This window comes from Cydia amplana, chromosome 4 (genome assembly GCF_948474715.1).
Source record: "Cydia amplana chromosome 4, ilCydAmpl1.1, whole genome shotgun sequence".
NCBI lineage: Eukaryota > Metazoa > Arthropoda > Insecta > Lepidoptera > Tortricidae > Cydia > Cydia amplana.
Genome location: NC_086072.1, coordinates 20,647,254 through 20,673,690, shown reverse-complemented (window position 1 = coordinate 20,673,690; position 26,437 = coordinate 20,647,254). Strand labels below are relative to the sequence as shown.

The following is a 26,437-nucleotide window of genomic DNA, read 5'->3' as shown; positions in this document are numbered from 1 at the left end:
AAAGCTAACAGTCTAAAATATGACTTGTAATTATACTAATATTAAATGTAACTTAATGCGTCATTATTGCGTTAAGGTTATTTTACAAAGGTACCTACATTATTTATTTACTAAATATTACACTTATTTGCATTTTTTAGGGTTCCGTAGCCAAATGGCAAAAAACGGAACCCTTATAGATTCGTCATGTCTGTCTGTCTGTCTGTCTGTCCGTCTGTCCGTGTATGTCACAGTCACTTTTCTCCGAAACTATAAGAACTATACTGTTGAAACTTGGTAAGTAGATGTATTCTGTGAACCGCATTAAGATTTTCACACAAAAATAGAAAAAAAAACAATAAATTTTTGGGGTTCCCCATACTTCGAACTGAAACTCAAAATTTTTTTTTTCATCAAACCTATACGTGTGGGGTATCTATGGATAGGTCTTCAAAAATGATATTGAGGTTTCTAATATCATTTTTTTCTAAACTGAATAGTTTGCGCGAGAGACACTTCCAAAGTGGTAAAATGTGTGTCCCCGCCCCTGTAACTTCTAAAATAACAGAATGATAAAACTAAAAAAAATATATGATGTACATTACCGTGGAAACTTCCACCGAAAATTGGTTTGAACGAGATCTAGTAAGTAGTTTTTTTTTAATACGTCATAAATCGCCTAAATACGGAACCCTTCATGGGCGAGTCCGACTCGCACTTGGCCGCTTTTTTTTCTTGAACCGTTTAAAAAAATCTCTTAAACCTGATTAAACTAAATCAAAATACCAGAAACTAAGTTTAAAACAACAAAACAAGTTCATTATCCAAACTAACAGCTGCAACAAACTATCCACTCAAGCGCATAATTCATTACATAACCTTCTTTTTGTTGATCTAGCCTATTACGGAGGTCACTGCGCATCCTTGAATGCGGGTCAACCGATGAAAAACTACAATACCCGTTATACATTGCTGATTTTGTACTTATTTTGATATTTCATACAATGTAGACGGTTCAATGTATTATGTGCCTAGTCAAGTGCAACGAATCGTGAAATTTTAATAGTCGATTTACTGTTATTGGAATGTGATATTTTAATGTTATTAAGTTTTTGTTGTAGCTTTTTTCTTTTGATAGACTTGCTTTATTGAATCAGTTACTTATTCATGATAAGTTTTTGTTAGATTATTTTTTTATTCGAATACCCAGTTATGAAAAGTACTTAATACCCGTCTGGGTTTGCACCGAATGTGTTTTTCTTATAAAGTTCAGTTTAATGTTGAAATTTGCTTCCGAAGCACCATTAAATTTTTAGGAACATTTTTGCAACCACACACTTATTAAGTAGGCATTTTACCTATATTTATTCCGGTTTTTAACGATTAAGATATTTGTCAACATCAATATAAACAAGAATTACACAACGTAGTTGCAAAAACATGTTTTACATTTACAATTTACATAATATCCGATCCAGTTTGATCTTGTACTACAAGTGTCTTCTAATTATCGATAAATTCAGCTTTCTAACTGGCGTTCCCATACATGAAACTAAATTGGCGTGTGAATATAAGTAATAAGCTAGTTTTATATATCGTTATAAAACAGAGAGGAGATAACATAACTAATATATTCGTAAACAAGTTTATTGTTAGATAAGTAAATATGTTATAATTATTTCATATTTATCTGCCATTATTACCTTAGATAATTTAATATTATTACAAAAAAGACTTAGCTATGTATTGTCGATTGATTTCGTGTTTTTGCTAAACATATATTACAAAGCGCATAGTTGATAATAAAAAATGCATACTCACCGGGGAAAACGCACACAGAAATCTATGTATATCTCAATTCAAACTCTAAGGGGTGAATCAGTAGGTCATACTTAACAACTTTTACTATGGGGCCAACCCCGCAATCGCAAAAAACCGGCCAAGTGCGAGTCGGACTCGCGCACGGAGGGTTCCGCACCATCAACAAAAAATAGAGCAAAACAAGCAAAAAAACGGTCACCCATCCAAGTACTGTCCCAGCCCGACGTTGCTTAACTTCGGTCAAGAATCATGTTTGTTGTATGGGAGCACCACTTAAATCTTTATTTTATTCTGTTTTTAGTATTTGTTGTTATAGCGGCTACAGAAATACATCATCTGTGAAAATTTCAACTGTCTAGCTATCACGGTTTGTGAGATACAGCCTGATGACAGACGGACGGACGGACGGACGGACAGCGGAGTCTTAGTAATAGGGTCCCGTTTTTACCCTTTGGGTACGGAACCCTAAAAAACTGCCGTTTCATACATTTCGGTGAATCAGAGTCAATGCCTTCTCTTCTATAGAACAGCAGTTTATTTTTCGTGAGGGAATGTCAAATTTCTCGTTAAAACGACCTTTTTGACGTTTTCCGCAGCAATGCAGTCAGCTGGTTTACTGCAGTAAATAGCATAACAGCGCGACATCACTGCCCCACTGCATTGCTGCCGCAAATATCAAAATCGATGTTGCAGCCCGGTTTTTTTTTTCAGCAATGCAGTCAGCAGTAATATCGCGCTGCAATACTGCAGGTGTAATCTGAATTCGAACGTTACTTATCTTTAAGTATGATTCCCATCGAAGGGGCGGATTCGGCACGCATTTAAAGGGGCCCACACCATCGGCCTGTCAGTTAAAACAATAAGTTGACAGTTCCGAACAACTGACAGGCCGATATCGTCCAGCGGACTGGTAATCAGTGGGCCCCTTAACATTTGTTCGGCTGCAAGCCGGTCGGCTCCTCGCGGACACGACCGGCTCCGGACGGACTCTATCGTCCCTATCGCTTCTGCCATACATAATGCCTACATTATGTACCTACCTATACCTATAATTATAGGCACATTGAAAATGCGCTCCGGCGCGGCCCGACTCCAGCCCATAGAGAAAAAAATACATAGAGTGCTCACTCCATACATCAGTTTTAGTACCAAAAAGACTATTAGCATCTAGCATCGAATAGCGGAACTATTAGTACTGCTACTTGACAATAGATGTAGCACCGACCGGAAAGTCTTATGCTGTTGAGATAAGACTTTCCGGTCGGTGCTACATCTATTGTCAAGTAGCAGTACTGATAGTTCCGCTACTCGATGCTAGATATAGACACTGAAATTAATAGTCTGAACTGATATATGGAGTGAGCACTCTTGTATTACTATATTTCTCTATGCTCCAGCCGGTCGGTGGGAATCGTAAACAAGTACATTATGCTTGGTGAAGCGGTTCAGCCGACCTAGCCAAGCTGACAATCGCTATCGCTTCGACAACGAATCGCTTTGTGTCTCTCTATCACTCTTCTATATTAGTGCGACAGTGACAGTTGCGTTTCGATCGTTACGGACCGTAAGCGTTTGGCTCGTTGGCTACGCGGCCTGTGCCCAGTAGTAATATTGACTAAGAAATATCCTTAAAAGCGGCCAAGTGCGAGTCGGACTCGCCCATGAAGGGTTCCGTATTTAGGCGATTTATGACGTATTAAAAAAAACTACTTACTAGATCTCGTTCAAACTAATTTTCGGTGGAAGTTGACATGGTAATGTATATCATATATTTTTTTTAGTTTTATCATTCTGTTATTTTAGAAGTTACAGGGGGGGGGGGGGGACACATTTTACCACTTTGGAACTGTCTCTCGCGCAAACTATTCAGTTTAGAAAAAAATGATATTAGAAACATCAATATCATTTTTGAAGACCTATCCATAGACACCCCACACGTATGGGTTTGATGAAAAATAAATTTTGAGTTTCAGTTCTAAGCATGGGGAACCCCAAAAATTTATTGTTTTTTTTTCTATTTTTGTGTGAAAATCTTAATGCGGTTCACAGAATACATCTATTTACCAAGTTTCAACAGTATAGTTCTTATAGTTTCGGAGAAAAGTGACTGTGACATACGGACGGACAGACGGACAGACAGACAGACATGACGAATCTATAAGGGTTCCGTTTTTTGCCATTTGGCTACGGAACCCTAAAAAGCAGCCCTTTCCGTCGGCGTCGTGAAATGTCGGCCCTTCACATTTTGCTCCAAATCACCGTTCCGTGAATTGGTGATTATAGTAATATTGTTTTTGAAGCTTTGCTATCGGTTTCCGGGGTGGCTTAATGATAAAGTTTTCAAACATTACCTTATTAATTTAGATCAAACTGGATCGCTTTCATTCAAAATATTAGAAAAATTCGCCTGTAAATTAGTAGTAATACTTACACTTTTTGAAGTGAAAACTTCATTAGCGGCGCTGGGCACTTTTTGAGGTAGGGAAAAAATGATAAACCCGAGACAGCGTAAGGCGATCACGTGACCGTAAGCCCCGTAAGGTGGCCACTCTTAATTTAAATGGCATTTAAATCAATAAAGAAAAACTCAATGTTATTTGACATTTATGTTGCGGACTCCTTTTCAAGACTCTTTACCTATGTTCAAATAATTTGACGTTGTCATGGCGTGAAAAAGTGTGATCTTATTTGAGAATGATAATAATATATAATAAATAAATAGAATACCTCCGCTACCGGGCGTCGGTAACATAGTGAGGTGAGTTTTCACTTCTATCGGCACTCCCGGAGTGCAACCGTTGTTGGACTTCTGGATTAAAAAAACTAGTGTCCGACCGAAGGTTCGGTTTCGGCCAGTTTCGGCCAAAAAATCATGTTTCGGCCGTAGTTTCGGTTTCGGCCAAAAAACGGCCGAGCCTTTCGGCCGGGCCGAAACATACGCAATGGTACTTCGTTCTATGAAACTAAACTATGTGACAAATACCAAACGTTGTGGAACAAGTAGGACAACAATATTAATACATATATATACTGATTTATGTATACAGAAATTAATCAGTTTATTATTAAACACAGTTCCACTAATGCGACCTTTGGATTGAAAGTCGCAAGCTCTTACTCACCGCTAGGCCACCAGCGCTCAAGGGAATAATAAGAAAACTATTGAAATAAAAATAAATGTGGATTATTTGTGTAATATTACTCGTTAGCGGTTTAGGTATAAGTAAATGTTTTGACAAATTGATTTTAATTTCAGACACATAAGTCAAGAAATAAAGACATTAGAACCGTTTAATGGTGACTTTAAGACCAATCTTTACAATTATTTTCTATCGAGCCGATGTCGTTCAATCATGTATCGAGTGCGGCCACGGTCTTAAAATATGTATAATAAATATGAATATAGGTATAAATATATTTTTTGCTTTACTAAATCAAATAGTTTTTCTTAAAAGGGGCTACCTGCGGTTTTCATCGATTTTTGACAAGTTTTGAATCGCATCTCCTACTTTTGCACTACAGATAGATTTTTATAAGACAAACGGCTATTGGTTCTTCAATCTTTATCTCCATTATTGTCTACGGGATTTTGAAAGAAATTGATACTATTTTATGATTTTTTTAAACATTGTCTAAATTTCTAAAAGAACACTTTTTTCGTATCTAGATTGCTGTGAAGGATATTACTTATACGAAATCTACTTATTTGGGTTCATCTTTGACGTGTCGTAAAAAGTGTCTAGGGTTTTAATTTTAAACGAATTAACACAAAAGTTATGGCCCGAAAACCAGTCTTTTGGCTTTAAATTGTTCAACTTTGATGCCAAATAGGTATCTCGAAGACAATTTAATTAACTTTTAAGTAAATATGGAATACTATATTGCTTAAAGCCGTTGCTGTTAATATGATAAGCTACAAAAAACATAATAAAACTAAGGGATTCAAATCGAAGGTCATTGGCGTGGCGGAGCCCCTTAAGTAATATCAATTTCAAGGACATTGGGTGTTGACAGCCCCTTAATATGAGTTTAAAAGCGGTTTTATGACATTTCTTCAACGATTTTAACAAGTCTTCAAAAGTTTCGGTTTCGGTTTCGGCCGAAACTAGAGCCAAAGCCGAACATTCGGTTTCGGTTTCGGCAAAAAAACATGTTTCAGTCGGGCACTATAAAATACGTTTCTGTTTGTTTAGGTACCTACCGACTTACCGACTAAGTATAATACCTAATATTTAGTTACGTACTTACCAATAAATATAAAACCAAGTAAAATTTAGTATTACAGAAGTACATAATTACAAAACCTTGTAAATTTTGTAATGTAATGTACGTAGTTTTGTTTGATTTTTAATTGCGTTTAAATGACAAAGAATTTTTAAAATATTTTAGACGACATAAACTTAATAAAACAAAACATTGATAGTATTATCACCATATTGTTTTTCCGAACTTTTGTCATAAGGTTAACAATATGTATTGCTTGTAAATAAATAGTAAACATTAAATCATATAATTAGCAACCTATGTTTTTGTCCATTGGACCATTATTTCACCATACACTTTCACAGTGATTGTCCGAACTCTTAGCCATCTACACACCTAACCATTCCTAACTCTTACTGCGACCACTTAAGGTCTAAAAATAGTCAGTGTTTTTCTCTTAGAACAAAGCCCCCTTGTTCTGTCAACAAATGAACATCGTGATATGAAAATCAGCTTAATCGCAAGCAAATACCATCCTAATGTCATTTGAGATAACATCGATTATTCGTTGGAACGGATGTGATGTCTCAATCAATAGACAAAGGGAAAGTAAACATTATTTGTTTGTAAAGTTTATTGAGTCCGGTTAAGTTTTAGGTTTTTTATCAATGTTGGACCACACTTCGTTTTTTTAAAGGACGTGACACACAGCTAAAAAATAAATAAGCTTAATTCTTACAAACGCTGTTTTGTAAAACTAAGTTGAACTATTCTATTACCTCGCGTCTCATAACTTTATTAAATGTACAGTCCAGTTCATAAATAACATAAATATAATTATACCTTTAAGTTTTTCATCTCCTTGCAATGGATTAAGGCGAAGAAATGTATCCATTTTTATGAACTCGACTATATTAGGTAGATAAATAATTATAATCTGGACTCAGAAATGATCACGTGGAAATAAGTAAAAGATACGTAGAGGTAATATGGATAATCAACTACTTACAGGTATATTTACTCGTAATAATTGTGTATAAGTGGTTACGGGTTAAGTATCCGCTTCAATTCAGTATGAAACAACGCGCCAAAAGTATTTGCCACCTGTAGGGCTAAGATGGCCGGCTCTTTATCATTTGTCACCATGGCTGTCACGTTCTAACAAATATGTAAGTGCGAAAGTGACGGATGGCATGACATGTGATAAAAATGCGACCATGATAGCTGGTCTGGAATACTTTTCCAAATATAAGTAGAGATAAATCTCTAAATAGTTCGCGTACCTTTTTTGTTAATTTGCGAAAGAATTGTAGATACTTTTGACGCTTAGTCTGATCCGCTACTATTGATACTAATTACATATTTAATCCTTAAACTGCAAGAATCAATATTTCAGCCACACCTCTCGGCCTTCGTAATGGTTTCACTTTCCACCCAGGCGTGGGCGTGGGACCCACCGCCTGCTACAGCTTTATGCTAATATTTATTGGTTTAACTTTTACCAGAAGGACGGAGCCAAGCAAAAACTAGACATTGCGTTAAAATTTAAAAGACAGACACCCAAGACAGTAGTTTTCCACTTTTAAATTTATTCTAAGCTTAATAGCATCGGTCGCAGACGTTTCTGCTTGTTAAAAAATTAAATTAAAAAGAGCCTCTCGTTATACATATGGAACGACAACTTGTTGCCTACTTTTACAATAGAAAAGTTAGTTAAGTTAGGTTTCGTTCGATAAAGTTACTTTTTGGCAACCGTATTATGATCTAAAAAACCCGCTACCATTTTTCAAGAACTCTGCTTGCTGTACCTTATCTTAATATCGCTTTGTCATCAGATTAACACAAGCATGCCAGATATGATGTCAACACGTTACCTTCGATCTGGGCCAACGTATACTTGTCATTTTGTCATTGACCTAAACACACATATAACTTCAAATTGACGTGCAAAAACACACAAGTTTGTTGACAAGGAGACAACTATGGCATTTTTTAAAGATTCTTGTTCAAATTTTCAAAAAAATTAACGTCTATCTTTCTGACGACGAATTATACGTGGGTGTTTGTTATTTTTTTACCCAATAAAAACTGAAATGTAGTGAATGAAACAGCATTAAGAAAAACAAAGCGATACTTATTCCCCCACCCACCAAAACACGTAACAAAATTGTCATCGCAACCCGATCGAAACTTTGTCAGCTGGGCTATGACCGCGAAAATCGAAGTTCGCAAATTGCGGGCATTTTTCTCTGTCACTCTAATTACGCCTTAATTGGAGTAAAAGAGATATTTCCGAATTTCGGTTTATGCCGAGTTTAGATGCTATTGAGTTGTATCGCAGTGGAAAGACCGTCAGCTGATCGCATGAACAAGTAAAAAAAATATTATGCGGCCGACAGGTTTATTACACAATTTACACAATACACATCGCCCTTTTCGTCCTGGATGCTAATAGTAAGGGGCCCCGAGCACTGCACTGCCTAGAGGCCCCGACATGCTTAATTCGGCCCTGCTAATGGTCATAGAAATCTGTTCCTGACCAGCTATCATGGTCGCATTTTTATCACCTGTCATGCCATGCGTCTGTTTCGCACTTACGTATTTGTTAGAACGTGACAGCCATGGTGACAAATGATAAAGAGCCGGCCATTTTAGCCCTACCTCTGCTGTCTAAAAGGTATATTTGGACCTTACCAAGACAAACAAAGCGGTCCGTTCACTAACCTCAGTCATCTGCATTTTTATGTATCACGAACTTGGCCCGTATCCGCGGTGTTTGGGTGGGTTTCACTTTCTATCCGTAGGTATACCATTAATGCTGTCATCAATTCGCTATTCATGATATTTGTATAATATTCCGGATTGACTGGTTGTTATTCGTAAAACTTTTATTTTTTAGTAAAAGCACGTTGTTTAAAGCTTGTTTATTGTTTGTTATATAATAGACTTTTATTACAGGCATTTAGGCAAATATATTTGTCCATTTTATTTATTAAAATCATACAGGCTGCTTCCTGTAACAGGAGCAATAAATTAAACTAAAGGCTATACTCCTCAAACTGACCAACATTTGTTCAGCAACTTTTAAAAATTATGAATCCTTTAGACTTCCTCTTTTTCATACAAAATAAATATTGCCTTCAATGTACGCTGACATCAGTGTGTTTGACGTTGCTTGTCACGCTTTAAACATAACAAAATTTGCAATACATTGCGTCTTAGAATAAACTTTAAAGTGTAATAAAAATCAAAACATGAACTCATGTTTTGATTTTTATTACACATTAAATTTTCAAATGTTGCAGAACAAATGTTGGTCAGTTTGAGGAGTACAGCCTACAGTTTAATTTATTGCTCCTGTTACAGGAAGCACCCGGTATAAGTTTGACGCGTTCCGTGTTCAAATAAAACGCAAAATTTACTAGAGAAAATTGAAAATAAATGGATAACGTTATTTTAATGCTATTTGTACTATGCGGATGGTTACGATTTTATTATCGTCGTGGCCGTGCTGATCTAAAAAGTATGTACTTTAGGTACTTAATTAAGTGACGAATGATACGATACATGATAAAAGCTCAAGCCTACGAAATATTTTGGACTCAATAGTAACTTAAAAAATTCTCAATATTACTTAGCTGAAATTTCGCATTCATAATCCTATATCATCAAACAGGTCTGATGATTTAAGATTAACTTATCACTAATGAATCTTCACTTTCGACAGACGTAAATTTAAATAATTTAAAGCAGTCACTTCCAAGACAAGAATCTCCGGTATTTAATAAAACAAACAAATAATCCAATAGATCGGCCGGAGAAATCTGTCCAACCAAGTCCTTGAAAACGTGCACAAATTCTATGACGCTATTCCAAAGGCATTAGTAACAGAATCGCGTGAAAAATAAGGCATACACTAGTCATTTTAGCTCTCTAGTGCAGAAATGTCGATATTTACAACTTCCTGCGCCATCTGCCGGGAAAGCGTCGGCACTATCGTAAAATCTAGGCTAGATGCCACCTGCTCGCATATTTTGCAACCCACGCTTTACGCTGGGGCTGGCGAGACAATTTTATCAGGTAATATTAGATTCTAAGCAACAGAATCGTAACTACTTATACTGGTACTGTGTTTTAGCTATACTTAAATTCGAAAATTTAAATTAAAATGCGTATTATGAGATTTGAGACTTTGTCTTAAAGCCTCTCCTGCACGTAAAAAGCATTACAGTAGCATCATTGTGAAAGAATGGATAAATCATCACTAATACAACAGTCTACTGGCCTGGCTGGTAACCTAGCCAGCCATAAGCCAGTCAAATAAACAACCTTCTCTTCACGAGATACCCTTTTATACATCTTCGATAAATTTGGGAACGTACGAAAAAAAAACAAGGATCCTCACTAATCCTCAAAATATAAGTAATATCCTTTTTTATCAGAAAGCTGAAATTTCATGAATATTTTTAACAAGTAGCTCAAACGCTGAAAAAATTGAATTTTTAGCCGTTATTGGTGACATGTTTCGGGCCACCAACATACATGGGGGGGGGGGGCAGTTAAAAATATGTTTCACGAAAGTGTAATATCGAAATAATATAATCTAAGATTTCCAACCTTCACCATGGTTTTGGGGATATACCACCGTAAGAAACGGGTATAGGTGTACAGAGTACCGTGACCTACCTTTAACTCAATCCATACAGTGTAACCATCCTAGGGTGCGCACAACGGTCAACTCAACCCAGTCGTACCCATATACAGCCGCCATAAGAAAGCTATCCTTTTATGAACGAATCTCTTGGGAAAGTTTTCACTTTCTGCGTCGTAAATTAAACTGATGCCATGTGCATTACAGGTTTCTAAAGTAATAACATGATTCGCATGGCTTTAGATTTTCACCATCTTTGCTTTATGTGGGCTACACTTTATTTGATAGGAAATTCCATTCAAAGTGAAGAATGATGAGAAATTGAAGAAAGTAGGAAATGTAGGAATTTGTCTGTAGTTTGGAAGAGACTTTAAATGTTTCGTCAAATCAAAGTTTTACATGCTTAAATTATGCTTTTACTTAAAAAATAATACTTAATTGTACAGTGCATTGGTGTTAGCTGTAATGCTGTAAAATTTGATTTCAATAAATATCAATATCAATACTTGTCTAAATACATTTAAGTTTCAAAAATAGTTGGTAAACCGATTTTTATTTTGCTGTCTAAATTGTTTTCGTTAGATTTAGATAAAAATTGGTTGGTTTGTTAGTGAGTATAGAGCTGTTCATTATGGGCGGGATAGTTACGAAATCACAACTTGTCCCGAAAAAAAAATACTTAATTCGAGTTAGATATGGAAATTCCATACTTTTTCGTAACTCAGTACATATTTTTTAGGACATACGGTTATATCGTACCTACGAAGTAGGGAACTCTATCTACTTAACACTACAACAAAATAAAGTTCGGCTTAAAATTGATTTGAACTAGCTTTAAAAAATAGCCATTCAGATACCTTTTAAAATCTTATTAAACTGTAATACTTAGGTAATTCATTTTCTTGAACCATTTCTATTCATATATGATGCTGGAAGGGATAATAACTAGACCCAGAGTCCAAAGACCTAAGAAAACCAGTCCTCATCACTTTTCCCGCACAAAAACCGATTGTTACTACATTTGAAAGTTCTGGACAACGCAATAAACGTGTCACAGCAATCTAGTCATTATTACTGTAATGTTTAGGATCACTCGCTTCTCAGGGGCGTGTTCAACTTGTTATAGATAGTGAAAATAACTGTAATAGGAAAATATGAACGATATATGGATTAATAGCGGACGTTGATCTGAAAGGTTTTTACGAAAAGCTATAGTTGCATTCGATTTCTATTTTAGCCTCCTGAGACCCTGAAGCATTTGTTTTGTTTTTGAATTTGGAACCCTTAGTTTTAGGTACTCAATGAAAGTTCAAAATATTTATTGGAATATGTACAAAATTTTGTACGCAGGGTCTTAATAGGAGGTTAGATGGATAGGCTATGTTTAACAGGAGAGAAATATAGGTTTGGGTTGATTTACAAAAGCAGTCAATTTTATAAGTGTTTTGACAGTTTACTGTAAAGTTGGTGATGTAGAAGCGCTGGTAACCTAGTGGTAAGAGCGTGTGACTTTCAATCCGGAGGTTGCGGGATCAAAAATGAGTTTTTTCGGAACTTATGTACGAAATATTTACCAGTCGTTTTTCGATGAAGAAAAACATCGTGAGAAAACCGGACTAATCCCAAAAAGGCCTAGTTTCCCCTCTGGGTTGGAAGATACAGTACAGAAGTCATTTCATGAAATACCCGTAAGCATTTCCTACATTTCCACCGAGTCGGAGATGAGAGGAGACGCGGCGAATCAGCTAACAGCATTACAATCCAGTGGAGAAGACCACCATGCAGTGCTATTTTTGTATCGCGCAAATCTTCTCTCATCTCTGCTTGTGGAAAGGTAGCCTAACTGTCAGTTTTCTCTTTCTAATTTTATATACTTACGAGTGCAATAGATCATTATAACATCTGATGGATAGATAAACCATTTATTCGCTTGCCACAATACACACATATTAAACAAAATAGAAACAGATTATCGATGTACAAAAGATAATAATATAAATATTATAAATTATACAACAAATATTTAGAAACTTGCCTATTAAATAAAGTGTCTTAGTACCTACGGATTATGTAAAAGTGTGGTGCATATTAGTGTCATCATCTTCCTCGCGTTGTCCCGGCATTTTGCCACGGCTCATGGGAGCCTGGGGTCCGCTTGGCAACTAATCCAAGTATAAGTATTAGTAGTAAGTGTATAAGTATTACATCAGATAAAGAGTAGAAAACGGCCTAATACAATAACATAAAGTATTGTACACATCTCACCTGCCCAAGTTAAGTGATAGACATTACAATTGTAAGTGTAACCGTCAGTGGTCTAGTTGCGAAGTGAACGTCCACATGCGTGTGCGCAGGGAAATGGAGCGCGGCATCTGTGCGCTACCGTCGCGGGCTGCTGGTTTAAGACGGTGCCGGCAAGTGTAAAGGATGACTCACGACAGACCGGGCCGGGCCCGGGCCGGAGCCTCCGGCGCTTCGTTTTGAAAGCACCACGTGATCACCGATCAGCCGTCATAGAAAATTACATGTCGGACGCCTGGCACGGCACTTGCACGGCCTGCGGGCTCAGCACGGTTCCATTTTTATCGACTATCGCTATGCCCGTCACTTTCGCACTTACATACTTGTTAGAACGTGACAGGCATGGTGACAAACGATAAAAATACGACCGTGCTACTAGGGCTGGTCTAGCATGTGTCATCCTTAAGTGTTATGTTGATGTTTAACAGTATAAGAGCAGCTTTATTTGACCAAGTAAAGCAAAAGTCTCAGTCTCAGTTAACGATTAACTCCGAGTGGCTAACTCTGAATTGGTGCAAGTGGCCCTAAGGAGTACCTTGAACACTTGAGAAGAACCAAAGGGGCTCCCGTGAAAACCGAAATTCGCAAATTGCGTAATAAGAGTGACAGAGAAAAATGCCCGCAATCTGCGAACTTCGATTTTCGCGATTATTTTGATTACTTAAATAAATATTGAAGGTGTGCATAAATAAACGACTACCTATTTAATATTATCTGAGACTGCAGAATCGGTCCTAAAGGGCATCGCAAGCGCAGGAAATAGAGCACATCGTCCTTCTCATATTAAAGGCCTTAACCGACATTAAAACTCATCTCAAATTCCGTCTTTTTGCCACTACATACAATTTTAGTTACATTCCAAAAGGTTACTTTGCGCGGGCGAGATAAATTATAATCGTAAATAACTATAAAGAGGTCCACTGATTATCAGTCCGCCGGACGATGTCAGCCTGTCAGTTGTTCGGAGCTGTCAATTTTTTGGTCTAACTGACAGGCTGATGTCGTCCGGCGGACTGATAATCAGTGGACCTCTTTATTGCTATTTAACATATTCACAAATGATATCATCAATTATGTTTCCAATGTGGTGCCGAACTGCAGTATAATTATGTTTGCTGATGATACCAATGCCGTTATTCATGCTGATCACGTAGTAGAACTTAATGAAATAGTTAATTTTGCTTTAAACACCTTCCAGCAATGGTTTACAATTAATAATCTCTGCTTGAACACCGACAAGACCCAAATAATGTTATTTAACCAAAACTCCAAAAGAACTGACAGACTTGACATCAATATGAACGGATCCACTATAGACATAGTTGAAAATGTTAAGTTCCTTGGCATACGTCTTGACTCCAAGTTAAACTGGGTACAGGAGCTGGAAGCTATTGAAAACGTTATTAATTCTGCGTGCTACGCCTTGAGAAGCTTCAGAGACGAAATTAGTGTAGTACAACTAAAAGTAGTATATCATGCTCTAATTGAATCGAAATTGCGGTATAGCATTATGTTCTGGGGTAACAGTTTCAGATATAACGTGAACAGAGCTCTAATCGCTCAAAAAAGGGCTGTAAGAACCATATTTCGAATTCCACCGTGGGTCTCTTGTAGGCAATATTTCCTTAAGCTTGGTATACTTACGGTGCCCTGCTTATATGTACACATACTGCTTACGGAACTTGTCAAACACAAGAAAAGATTCGAAACGGATGAAGAAGAGGAACTGCGTTTTCTCACACGAACTAAAAATTTGAAAATAAATTTTCGCCCTACTTCAAAAATTGAGGAGCACTGTGTGAGACATCAGGCTGTTAAGTTATTTAATAAACTGCCTCAGCATTTGAAAAATATTTCAGAGTATACTATCTTTAAGCAAAAACTGAAGCAATATTTGTTAAGAGGTTGCTTCTATAGCTTGGATGAGTTATTTAATACTGATTTAGTCTAGTTATAGTGTATAAGTTGTTCATAAATGCCATATTTGATCTCATTATGTATAACGTGAATATTGTCCTAAAATGTGTTATTAGTAAGTAAGTATTTTGTCTAAAAACTAATATGATAATTGTTAGGTATATTATTTCCAAAATTTTATTTTACTTCAAACACAATCTTGTATTGTTGATGAATAAATATGATATGATATGATGATATGATATGACTGATAATCAGTGGGCCCCTGTATTAAGATGGTATTAAATAACACTACTATGCTAAAATGTCTACACCAATCAACGCTATGGTCTCACAGTCTTAGCTATTGCTTGTTTCTTTATCAGATGGACTACAGGGATCCCAAGCTGATGGTAGAGAAAAGCCATCTTCCCTATTAAAGATTTGATATATCTCTTAATAACATTAGCTCTTTCATAGGGAATAATTATTACGCGAAACTCTGCGTAGTAATTGGGGCGCCACTACCACAATTACTCACGATCTGAGAGTCTACCGCAAACGAGAGAGTCGAAATATTGTTATCACTCTTGCATATTCGAGCGATAAAAAGGCAGATAGCTGAGTTTCGATTTTCGCGTTTTCCGGTAGGCCCTTTGTAAACAAACCGCCTTGATGTATCAATGTCATATTTTACTGTGTGAAAATTTGTCAAAAACAGTTTAAGGCACAGTATGTATAAATTACTCTATGGTTTACGATGGGTGCTGTTAGTGCTGCACTCTGGCGGCAGAACATATTGCAGTAATACCCCTATTGTTACAGGTCACTTTACACTGGATCATTTAAGACTTCAATTTGCTAGCGACAAGCGATGGTAATATTTTGATGCGGTTGGCCGCTTGCGAGATGCTGTATCTGTGGCTACTTGGGGAGCTTCTAACATTGCATGCTAAGTTTAGTAATAAGGAGTTAGTTATACATACATACATATAATCACGCCTATTACACGGAGGGGTAGGCAGAGACCAGCACGGTATGGTACCATCGAGATGATCTGATGATGGAGACAGGAGATGTCCATAGGAACTCTGTGATAAAACAACGCAACCTAACTGTGTTTGGGGTTTTTAGAATTGTCTCGATGACTATTAGTTGCCTGTCGAAAGAAAAGTACAGTCAGCTATAAAAGCTTGTACCAAAAAAGAAAATTTTGCCAGAAACTTATTTCAAACTGCTGTCAGTTCAATTCTGGATACATAGCATCTCACATTCCCATCAGCCACCGATCCTATTTAGTCATTTAGCTACCTCGGCATCCGATCCGTGGGAACATGCTTACGCGGTGCCATCCGACCGATTATCCGGGACGCCGAGGAATGCTGACGTCATTACACGTTTGCAGAAGCTGAGCGGGCGAGGTGCTCAAAATGAGCTGCGCATGTTTATTGCTAAGAATATATGTCTTTATACTTGTGCAGATATATGTCGCAGCCTTAAATTAGCCAGTTAATTAGACGCCCAGCCGGCCTATTATGGATAGCTTTATCCATCTTTATCCACGTGATAAAATAACTGTCACTGTTTAACACCGTGGGATAGAAAGTGACGGACACCGTTTTATCACGCTGTCACGTAGACAAGAACCACCATCATATCCGTACAGGCCTCATCGAATGAAATGGCTGAAGAATAACCAGCCAAGTCATTGAGCGCAACGTTTAACCAACATGGCTAAATCGTGTAGTCATTTAGTTAAATTGGACATTGATGAATTTATGTTTGGTTAGGTTATCTAGGTTTTATTTATTTAGTTTATTTTAAATTTATTTATTGTTTTTTTAGTCTAAATTTAAATCGCTTGGCTAAGTGTATCACTCATTTCCAATACGCCAAAATATTAAACGTTGAGTGATTCTAGAACAAAGTGACTATCGGCCTAGGCATCAAATTGGATGCAGGCGTTTAACGGCCTAGGAGATTAATTAACTGGCTAACTTATTAACCAAATGGCTGCGACATATAATACCTACACATATGTTGTGCACAAGTAGCTGAGCATGCGGAGTGGTCAAAATGCGCTCCACGAGTTTTAAAGGGACATACAGACACATGGTGAAACTATAAAGGATGACTCACGTTAGACCAGTCCGTGTCCGGGCCGTAGCTTCCAGCGCTTCGTTTTCTATGGAAAGCATCACGTGATCACCTGTCATCTGTCATAGAAAAGTAAGCGCCGGAGGCTCCGGCCCGGACACGGCCCGGTCTAACGTGAATCATCCTTGAAGGCTCCTTACTGACAGAACCCTAAAAAGCTTCAATTACCTCAATTTAAAATCGGTCAATAATTGAACCAGCGGCTCCAGAAGTCCAGACATCAAGACAAATTGATAATCATTTCGAAGTGTAAAAAACGCCCTTCATTATAGTATCGATCTCTCTGACTTTGTAGTCGCGGTGAAGGTAAAGACAAGTATTAATAAAGACTGTCGATCTTAATACAGTCACGCTCCGTGATTGTTACGCTATTTAGGGTTCTAGCTAAATTGTACATTGTATTTCATTTCATAATGTACCTAATGGCTCCTATACACGATGGGCCAGCGCCGGCCATTCCAAGGGACGCATTTATGCGTTAGAAGGAGCAAGTGATATTGCTATCTCATTCTACCGCATGGCTGCGTCCCTTGGAGTGGCCGGCGCTGGCCCATCGTGTAGAGGAGCCATAAGTATGGAACAACTAATTTAGCTAGGACCCTAAATGGCGTAACAATCCCGTGTGGTGATTGCACAAAGTCGTGTTTATCATTATTATTGTCATTGAGATTCATACCAATTTGAACGTGACAATTTGAACATTTTGAACAGTGTATTATATTCTAATTCATTGTCACGTGTCATCACTATTTTGATAAGCTCACAAGATTGCGCTAACGTGAAATGATAGAAATATGTCCCACGTTCAATAGTTGGCGTTTTCTTATTAGTTTATATAATTTTTGCATGTCGTTCATCGACTGAATACTTTATCACCTACTGTACCTTAATATCCTGTCTGTACTACATGTTGTTTTAAGTATTCTAGCAAATAAAATAATTCTGATTCTGATTCTGATTCTGGCGTGGCAGTTGATAGTGTCAAATATAAGCATGGAGTTCGTATTCGGATTGTCGGCCTGAAAATTTCCCATTACCAATAGTCTATTTGGCTAATCATAAAGCTTTATTTAAAAATAAGGCCAGCAGATCTGATAGCCTTCCGCGAAAATAGAAAATCTAAAATTCGTTACCCATCCGCTTCTCTACCGCACTTGCAAATTGGAATGATAGAGAGGCAGATAACGAAACTCGACAATCCATTACCACGACGACCTCCGACGACCAGTCTTTTTGTTTAACTAGTCTCTGCTCTTTGCGTTTATCATAACTGTCCGATGCGCTTGCGCAAAAAGCGCGCGCGCCGGAAACGGCGCCGGCGCGGCTCGCGCCCGCTTCCGTCAGAACACTCAGGCGCAGGGCTATCAACGGATCATTGCTATGTGACAGACTGACATAGACATTATTCCGTACAGTCATTAATCAAAAAGAAAAAGCTATTGCTCAGGGCTCATAAATCTTAGAAATCGATCAAATCTGACGGACAACCCCAAAGAGATGGGGTTGTACAAAACTATTTTCTTATCGTTTTAGAATGAGAGCATAACTTCGATTACATGAAAGCGGCATTTTGTCGTGTTTTGGATTCGTGAGATTCTTACGGAAAACTTACATACTTATTGCCAGAAATAAATCTAAGACGATGAGAAACAATAATATAAAAATAAGAAGAACTATGAAAATGTACATACGTTTCCCCGCTGCTACACACGCACTTCCCAGAGGTTTCTAACAATAACACAGTTTCCGTCAATTTATCTAATAATACATATTTAATCTTTTCGCATTTCAGATTTTCTACAACTAATTACCTATTTATCAGAGATGTGAAAAATACTTTATAAAAAGTATTTAAATACAAAATACAAATACTTCCTTGATATACTATTTCAAATGCAAAATACAAAATAGTTTTTGAATTTGTATTTAAAATACAAAATACGAAATAGGTATTTTCAAAATACTTTTTAAAAATACAAATACTTTGCGATAAAAGGTACTCTGAATAGTGAATACCTAGTCTGAATTAAAAAGTATTACTCAGAATATCCGAATTGAAAAGACTCTTTATTCTTTGAAAACAGTGTGTCAATCAGTCCTCTATCTAAAGTGCAAATTTCTAGTTGTTTGCTCATATTAACCGGAAGGATGATGGTTTATAACGGACAAATTTTAAAAGCATTAATTTAGATTTGTAATGTTTTACAGCTAGTATTATGCCTCTCGTTAGTGTGATAAAAACGTCGTCGTGATAAAAGTATTTTGTATTTTGAAAATAGAAAATAGGTCCCAAAAACTATTTCAAATAAAATACAAAATAGTTTTTTTCAAAAGGTATTTAAATACAAAATACAAAATAGGTATTTTGCATTTTGTATTTGCATTTTAAATCAAGTATTTCAAATAAGTCACATCTCTGCTATTTATAATAATAAATATGGGAAAATCATACTCCAACCGACCTATTCCTACAGTATGCTCAATAAGACTTGTGTTGTAGGTACTAGATGATGATATATGTATTATATTACTTATAATATATTCAATAGATAAATCACGAAGATAAATACTTAACATAAGTATACTATTACTTATTCTGTGACGTAGCAGGGACAAATATCTGAGATAAACACACAAATAAATACTTACCAGGATTCGAACCCAGGAAACTTTAATTATATCTGTGCGCACTTGGATTTTCAATACGATTATTAAATAATTAGTTTTATAGACCATAGAATGCTGCCTAATAAAAACCTTCAAACAAATAAATCAAAATGTATTGTATCGTACTCTTACGTAATAAATACCAAGATTTTTAACATGTTACTAATTGTGTGTAACTTATGGATGTTATAATAAGAATACACGATCGTGTTTGACATGTATGCCGGACAGCAAAAACACAAATCTCAATAGCCGGTGATTTGTATGAGCATTGACATGGTTTGTGGAAAAAATGGAGCATAATTACACTAGACGGATGTGACACAGTAGTGTGATAGCCACACACAGTATATTGACTACACCACTGTCACAGTACAAGAACAGTAGTGAATCTTCATAGAAATGTGCCGCTGCCGGCTTGAATGTGAGCGTGCGCGCCGGGCGCCGTGCACGCACGCGCTGCCACGCACACATTCGCATAATATACGGGGGAATACGGTGGCGGCAGTGTGGGCCGTACCGCGACTGTGATCGCGCGCATTCGAGTACGCTCGCATTTGCCTGCTCTTACCGGCCTTAATTTATACCTGATTTATGAATTGATAGAACATTTCATTATATTATATAAATAGAAACCTAGTGCTACTCATAATACGCAAATAATATTTAACTAAAAATAAAACTGACAACCCTAAGCGCCAACGCAAGAGTAGGTAAATAACTTGGCGAGCGGCCTTAGATTCACTACTGTTCTTAGTGTACTGTGCCACTGTTCCTGCGGGCCACTAACGTCAAAAAGAAGTACCTACTTAGGGCGGCACGAGTCGCAACACTCGCAACCTTATGAGGTACATAACATTACGGCCCTTAATGTTAAATATTTAAATGTATCACATAGGGTGATAAAATGACAATTAGGTAACAAAAAAGGTGCTTTCTGTAAAAACGCGTTTAGTACAGAAGTTAAAATACTGCATTTAATAGTTAAACTAGCGATGATTTGATGAATGTTCATCAAGTTATTTGTGTGGTAGTTTTATCTTGTTAGTCGACTCAGACTCTTAAGATATATAATTAATTTTACACTTTTTGTATGGCAAATAACTAAACTACATGTAATGAATTAAAATGGATATATACACAAGTACAAATAACAAGAATAAATACCTTAGGCATAGCTACTTACAGTTATGTTTGAATTCCAATTTTTCACACTTGCACACAACTGTAACAAAAAAATAGATAAATAAGTAACAATTAAAAATTGCAAAAGTTGTAATCGGGTAATTCCAAACGGACAAAAACACTTAAAAAATAGGATGATTCCAAAAAGAGACTCTTATTAAAACAGAATGTGAGTGAATTTTAAATGATATTCGGTATTACCTAATTTCCAAAACTACTCGATTACACCTTATATTCAGTAGCTAAGTGGGCAATGTGTTTAAAATTATCTAGACACTTCTTATTATCTTTACTGTATAGGTAGTTGTGTTCAGATAATTTTAGACACGTCACCCGCTCATCTACTTTTGCTGCTGACAGTGCTGACAGTACATTATATGGTACAGTAAAATGGGGTGAGTAGGCGCAAAACTGACATTCAAACCTCGATAACATTTTATTTTTACATATGCAAACTGAATGGTGTATATAATAAGTGTTCCGGTTTGTATTTTAGTTTTTATCTTATTTTGGGTAGTGCCATTTCATAACTTTGACGATAAAGAGGAAAACCCACCTCACCCCGTATTGCCTCGAATTTGGGGTGAGAGGGCTTTTCATACAAAGGTAATTTTGGAAGAATGTTGGATCGATTTTTTTTTTATTATGCGTATTACTATAGCTCCATTTTAAATTGGAATACATTATTTTTGTAGCAGTAGCCTTAAAATCCCTTCTCACCCCCCTCTCAAACCTTCTCTCCCCATTCATAACCCACCTCTCCCCGCGAAACCTACTCACCCCATTTTACGGTAGTTATAATATAAGCCTTTAAAGTGTACTGCTGGGTAAAAGTCTTTCTCTTATATTTATTGTGTTAAATAAACAAACTCTCGATACAAATATAAAAAGAAAGATTTATAATTAAAATGTTAAAGGTCACTCGCTTCTAACAAGATATCACACAATTCTACTATTCTCAAAAAACTACTATTAGTTTAATATTAATATGTAATAGGTCAAATCCCATTGGTCATGGTAAAAATATTTATACTGACCAAGTGACCACTCAATCCTCTCTCCCGATCTAAACCAATTTAGACCTTTAAACGCTTAGAATAGAGTTGATTTAAAAAAAAGCAAGCACGTTACGTAATTTTTACAGTACCTATACATACAAGTTGACCCAGCTGTCAAATCAAAGTTACAGAGCCTCGATCATCGCCGACGAGTCGCATGTCTATCGGTGTTCTATCGGATACATTCTGGAGAATGCGCACAAGAGCTGCATGACCTGATTCCACCTTCCCCTTTCCATCATCGGACGTCCAGGCGCGGGGAACGAATGCACCCGTTCGTGGTTAATATCCCATTTGTCCGCACAAAACGATTTGCCTCGTCTTTTTTGGTAAGGACGGCTAAGGAATGGAATGCGCTCCCGTCATCCGTATTCCCTGAGAAATATGACCTCGGTCTCTTTAAAGCTAGAGTGAATAGGCTATTACTGAACCGGTGAGCTCCATCTTAGGCTCTGTCTTCACTTTCCATCAGGTGTGTCTAGAGCCAATCGCCGATCAGTTTAACATAAAAAAAAAAAAAAAAAAAAGTTTTTTTTTAAATCAGCTTGGTGAAAGTGATAAAGTGTGGCCGATTAGAAATTATTTGTTTATTCGATCGGCGGTTACAGTTTAATTGCATGTGAGATCGTAATTGCAGAGTTGAGATACGGTGAATAATACAATTGTGTTTTGAGGTTAGTCATTTATTTCGTTTGGTTCTGAATCAAATTTTCATCCAGCCGTAACTTTTCTTTCGTTGTAGTCCACACCAGGGATGTTGCGAACATCGGCATCCGCATCCGCAACCGCGGAACTTCCGTATTATTTTCAACATCCGCATCTGCATCCGCATCCGCATAAAATCGATGCGGAGCTTATGCGGATGCGGATGTCGAACAATCGGTATGGATCGTCTTAGCGGCGGAGTAAGTGCTAGGTAATTTCGTCATTACCTATAACGAAATCGTCTAGATCCAAAAAAGTCGGCTAAGTTACTGTTTATCTAATACCTTTAAACGAGCAATTCTTGCATATTTATTTATTTATATATATATATATATATATATATATATATATATATATATATATATTTCGGGGATCTCGGAAACGGCTCTAACGATTTCGATGAAATTTGGTATGTGGGGGTTTTCGGGGACGAAAAATCGTTCTAGCTAGGTCTTATCTCTGGGAAAACGCGCATTTTCGAGTTTTTTTATGTTTTCCGAGCGAAGCTCGGTCACCCAGATATTTAAATATAACGCACCTATATTCTTCCTCAAATACTAAACGTTTCGTTTTTTTTAAATAAAAAAATACTACAAATTTAATATTTGACGTTTTCTAAGTACCTAATCTTGACATCCGCATCCGCATCCGCGGATGTGAGCCTTTAAATATCCGCATCCGCATCCGCGTCCGCGGATGTCAAAAAATCTGCATCCGCAACATCCCCGGTCCGCACGTACAAGATAGAGCTTATAAGTCAACACGCGATCACCAATTTATAGTTCCCGGTACTAATTTAGTCATTTAGTCATTTATTTATTGCAACCATAGTGTAGTACAGATCTTATACTAGGTACATTTAGAGTCATATGGGCCCTGGCAGGGCATTGCAATGTCATACATATTTTAATTTACAATAATCCCAAAAATTTTATAAACTCATATCTAATATTCCTAATTTTATACATTATATTATATTTATTATTTATATTTTTAGAAACATTGCACTTACATTTTAAAATCACTTACATCTAGATCATATTTCATGTCAAGTTAGGTATATAAAATTTACTCACTAAGTGCCAGTTGCATCATCGGCACTTGACAGACTGATCAAGTGATCAACGTCAGCCAGCGCGCCGCGGCGGTTTACTTATAAAACTTTCCATACAATAAAATTTAGCGAAATCTTTGAAGATGACAAACAATTTGGTGCAACCGACCCTAGGTGAGTTATATTTTTACATGTTCATGTGACCAAATACCTAACGATTTTTTCACCACACCAGCTGGTAATATGAAATGAAATTTGTTCCTGGTTCGTGGGCCATAAATTTATTAATTGTAGAAATTAACATGGGAGACTTTTTTCTCCATCAGCCCTAGTAGAACGGTCGCATTTTTATCATTTATCACCATGCCTGTCACGTTCTAACAAGTATGTAAGTGTGAAAGTGACGGGCATAGTGATAGTCGATAAAAATGGATCCGTGCTGAGCCAGCAGGATTGACAGAGTTCGTGATACTGAGTAGAGAAAACGTAATAATATATAAATTTAAAAAAAATGACGTACATGTACAAATGTAAATTAAATGACCCGTTTACTCTACATTATTCTAGATACCGGTATAATTTGAAAATGCTCTTGCGCATGAAATGAAACCCACGTGGATTCTAATTGGACGTCTCCGGACAATTAGGCAACGCTTGTTAACTGCCCAGATTTATGTTCCATGGGGCAATAACATCTACACTTTCCCCAAAATATCCAAATTGTAACCATATTCCAACGTGGTAAGGTCGAGGTTAGAATGTAGTTGTTCCTGTGATTCTTCCTAATAGGAATGGATATATGGATTTAGGGCATTAATTGATAGAACGAGTTAGAGTAATATGTAGTATATATTGGCGTATAAACTTCTTAGAAAGAGACAAATGCTTTAAGTACCTATTGCGTCGATAAATATAACTTGGTGGAAACTATGGCGTAATAATTACACTTTGGTAACTATTTATGTGTGATCAGCATAATGATTTACGTTTTTTTTTAAATCCGCGCCTTTAAGTAAAGGGTATGTAATTTTTTTTGTGTATCCAGCTAAAGTTTAAGGTCCTACTGCTGGGCACAGGCCGCGGTTCTCATAGACGAGAAATTTCGTGTGTTTTTAAGATGCTATATTTATTTACAAAACTAGTCTAGTCAATCAATAGGGATGATGATTGATGACACATGTTGAATTTTATAACAAAATCTAGTAAAATAGATAGCAAACGAGCAATTTATCACAATAATGTGGATATTAAAATAAAATATTGAAAAATTTCAAAATTACAGGACCTGAAAGTTTCAAAATTTAAGTTTTTTTTAATTTCCAAAAACGATATAAGTAAGGGTACCATTCGATTCCTTACATTTCATCCAAAATAATATTGTATAGCAACTATATACATAAACGCAATATTTCACCGACAAAAACGCAATTTTCTTGTTTTGTCCATACTACAAGATGGGCGATGACGTCACGGCCTCTGGCCGTTTTGTATAGGGCGTTTCGCGAGTGAAGTGCGACTGTCGGACTTTGACTACAATTTCTGACTTTTGTGTTACTTTAATGCAATGGGTCCCATATAGACATTTGATCCTAAAAACAAACCCGATCGATTGATACCATAAAAAAAATTAGTCATGTAGCCTATTTCAAAACTCCAGTTGCACCATCCGCACTTGACAGACTGATCAACGTCACCCGGCGCGCCGCGGCGGTTTACTATGATTTTTTTACATACAATAAAATTTTGCGAACTCTTTAACGATAACAAACAGTTTAGTTGCGTTAATTTTTTTTGTTTAAAGGGGAAAAAAAGGACTCAAGCAAGATTCGAACTTACGGACCTGGCCTTTATTACCTTTTGCATATAATAATTGTTTGTGCCACCCTTTTTCTTTAACGAAGCACAATACTATCACTTTACCTTGTCATACTGCGGCCACCACTGGTATAAATGGGGCTGGAGCTCCTCTCCTGCCTGTAACTGCGGGCACCCAGATCAGACCATCAACCACATCATTCTGGAATGCCCCCTTACTAGATACACAGGCCAAGTAGACGATTTTAAGACCCTGTCAGATGAAGCAGTCGCGTACCTGGGAAGGGCGAAATTCTAACTAAGATTTTCTTACAACCTTAACTTTGACATTGTAATCCAGTGACATGTACATATGCCATACGATAAATAAATAACCTTGTCATACTTAAACGTGTATTTTAAATTTTCAAATAATACGAAATTTCAAGTACATATCGTTTAAAATTGCGTGTTGAGGTCAAAAGCCAGAAACGCATTGTTATCAATTTCAATTAATTCTTGCGAGGCATCCTTGAGCGTTATAGCTACTTGTCTCAATGCTGTTAGCACATGAGAGTCGAATTTTCGGACTAAACAAGTTTAACTTTACTTTAAGGTCCTTAAGAACTTTTTATATCGGACTCTATCTCTATTCTGTCGGGTCTCTATTGTTTCCCAAAAAGTTTTAAGTCATAATGTATTGTTTGCCCGCATTTTCGTTACCTAGTCATAATTTATTTGGTTCAGAAACGGGTCACTTTTCAGGATTGCCATAAAACGAACCTAACCTAACCTATCTATAGGATAACATTACGAAAATCTCGAAAAGTTAACGGTTTTAGTTTTATGACTAACTAGCGACCCGTCCCGGCTTCGCACGGGTTAAAAAAGTTAGTGCTTGAGAAAGGAGACCTAGGCTCTCCGAAACATGTCGCGCGAGTGACTTAAAACAAGTGAGTCTAAACC

The 26,437-nt window shown here is 36.8% G+C and overlaps 1 long non-coding RNA gene across 1 annotated transcript in view; it reads right to left on the bottom strand.

The window, feature by feature from the left end:
- Window positions 1-414: 414 nt before the first annotated feature.
- The window catches only part of LOC134647431 (uncharacterized), an 86,587-nt gene continuing 60,564 nt past the window's right edge, over window positions 415-26,437 (bottom strand). The window contains exon 2 of the long non-coding RNA XR_010096828.1: window positions 415-658. This is a non-coding gene — a long non-coding RNA (uncharacterized LOC134647431). The remainder of the gene's footprint in view (window positions 659-26,437) is intronic.